At 44.6% G+C, this 2,500-nt stretch overlaps 1 protein-coding gene across 1 annotated transcript in view; it reads left to right on the forward strand.

The window, feature by feature from the left end:
• Nucleotides 1-2,500, forward strand: part of chrnb5a (cholinergic receptor, nicotinic, beta 5a) — a gene marked incomplete at both ends in the record, with an annotated part of 13,389 nt that overhangs the window by 829 nt on the left and 10,060 nt on the right. The window lies entirely within an intron of this gene.

Here is a 2,500-nt window from a genome sequence, read left to right on the forward strand (position 1 = left end):
TGGATGTGTGTGTGTGTGTGTGTGTGTATGTGTGTATACACATCACCCTGATGCATTTGATTCAGACTCTAACTGTATTTCTGTCTCTCTCTTTCACTCTCTGGGATTGCATGCCACAAAGTCTGTGTGTGAGAGATGTATCTTCATGAAATGTTTACCTTAGGTGAAATTCTTTTTTTAGATGTATGTATGTATGTAGGTGTGTATGTATGTATGTCATATTCATGCCTCATTAATGTATGCCATGCATTATTTCGATGTCAATGTCAGATGATTACCTCATGGTCCATTTGGTCTTCATGTTAACCCCTCTGTGTTGTCTGTGTGTGCTCATCCTCACGCTCTGATCATTAATGTGATCAGCTCATTTCCCTATCCCTCTGTGATGTTTCTGTGTGTTCATCCTCACGCTCTGATCATTAATGTGATCAGCTCATCTCCCTATCGTACCTTACTGCTCAGGACACCCTAAGTGCAGGATACATGAATGCTGTGCATAGGATGTTACATGATGTGTGTGTGTGTGTGTGTGTGTGTGTGTGTGTGTGTGTGTGTGTGTGTGTGTGTGTAGGTGTGCAGGATACATGAATGCTTTGCATAGGATATTACATGATGTGAGCAATCTGGGGCAAAGGGATTCAGTAATGAGAATAATGCAATGCTGTGATTATTAATACACTAGCCTTGAAGCAGACAGGAACATAGAAGAACGGGGGGGAGAAAATACTTAACCCTTTAAGAGGAGTTAATTAACAATTTCCTCACACACACCTATATACTGTATAATAATAATAATAATAATAATAACATACCTAATATACCTTGCATATAACTTTATATTAGTTTTTTTAGCAGAGCTTGAAATCCAGTTTTGAAGATAGCTTTGCAGATGGCCGATGGCCTCAAAGTCAATAATACAATATCCCGAAAGGACTTGAAGCCACATGTGGTAACAGTAACCTGGAGCTGAGGTCAGCGCGGCGTGGTGCGGCGCCTTGGGGAGTGCCAGTGGACGGTCATACTGTGTGTGGTGTGTGTGGTGTGTGTGGTGTCTGTGGTGTCTGTGGTGTGTGTAGTGTGTGTGGTGCGTGTGCTGTCTGAGGTGTCTGAGGTGTGTGTGGGGTCTGTGGTGTCTCTGGTGTCTGAGGTGAGCGTGGTGTGGCGCCTTGGGGAGTGCCAGTGGTGTGTCATACTGTGTGTGGTGTGTGTGGTGTGTGTGGTGTCTGAGGAGCCAGTGGACGGTCATACTGTGTGTAGTGTCTGTGGTGTGTGTGTTGTCTGTGGTGTGTGTGGTGTCTGTGGTGTGTGTGGTGTCTCTGGTGTGTGTGGTGTGTGTGGTGTCTGAGGAGCCAGTGGACGGTCATACTGTGCCGTCTGGCTTCATCCTGTCCTCCTGCTCCTCTGACCTCAGCATTCACAGGACCTTCACAGGACCCGTGGCAATTCAGTGTCAATAACGTCCAAACTGCTCTTCACAATACCGTCACAATACCTGCTGAGGACAGGGCTAACAGCAGGGACACTGATGTAGGCACTGCCAAAGAATTAGAAACAGAATTAGACACTCCATTCATCTCTATGGGTACTCCTGTGCAAGCCAAGCAGCAAGAGAAAAGGACACTCCCCCTTGCCTGGCTGCGTGTTACTGTCAGTGGAGTAGACAGAGGTAGATGAAGGTTCATACGAGCTGTGTGTGGTGTCTGTGGTGGCGGTAGTGTCTGTGGTGTGTGTGATGTCTGTGGTGTGTGTGTGTGTGTGTGATGTCTGTGGTGTGTGTGTGTGTGGTGTGTGTGTGTGTGTGTGGTGTCTGTGGTGTCGGTAGTGTCTGTGGTGTGTGTGGTGTGTGTTGTGTCTGTGGTGTGTGTGGTGTGTGTGGTGTGTGGTGTCTGTGGTGTGTGTGGTGTGTGTGGTGTGTGTGGTGTGTGTGCTGTCTGTGGTGTGTGTGCTGTCTGTGGTGTGTGTGGTGTGTGTGGTGCCAGGTGGCCATGGAACATGATTTAAACAGAGGAGCTAATATTGTGTGTCAGCCAAGGGCACCAGTTGGACCTGGAGAGTGATACTAGAGAGATTTAAATTTCAATATTTAAAGAGTATTCAAGTACCGGTACACATGTATGTAACATGAGCTAGTATACAGAATCACATGTATGTAACACAAGCTAGTATACAGAATCACATGTATGCAACACAAGCTAGTATACAGAAACACATGTATGTAACATGAGCTAGTATACAGAAAGCTAATATAGAGAATCACAAGTATGTAACACAAGCTAGTATACAGAAAGCTAATATAGAGAATCACATGTATGTAACACAAGCTAGTATACAGAATCACATGTATGTAACACAAGCTAGTATACAGAAAGCTAATATAGAGAATCACATGTATGTAACACAAGCTAGTATACAGAATCACATGTATGTAACACAAGCTAGTATACAGAAAGCTAATATAGAGAATCACAAGTATGCAACACAAGCTAGTATAGAGATACCA

This window comes from Sprattus sprattus, assembly GCF_963457725.1.
Source record: "Sprattus sprattus genome assembly, chromosome: 20".
Taxonomy (NCBI): domain Eukaryota; kingdom Metazoa; phylum Chordata; class Actinopteri; order Clupeiformes; family Clupeidae; genus Sprattus; species Sprattus sprattus.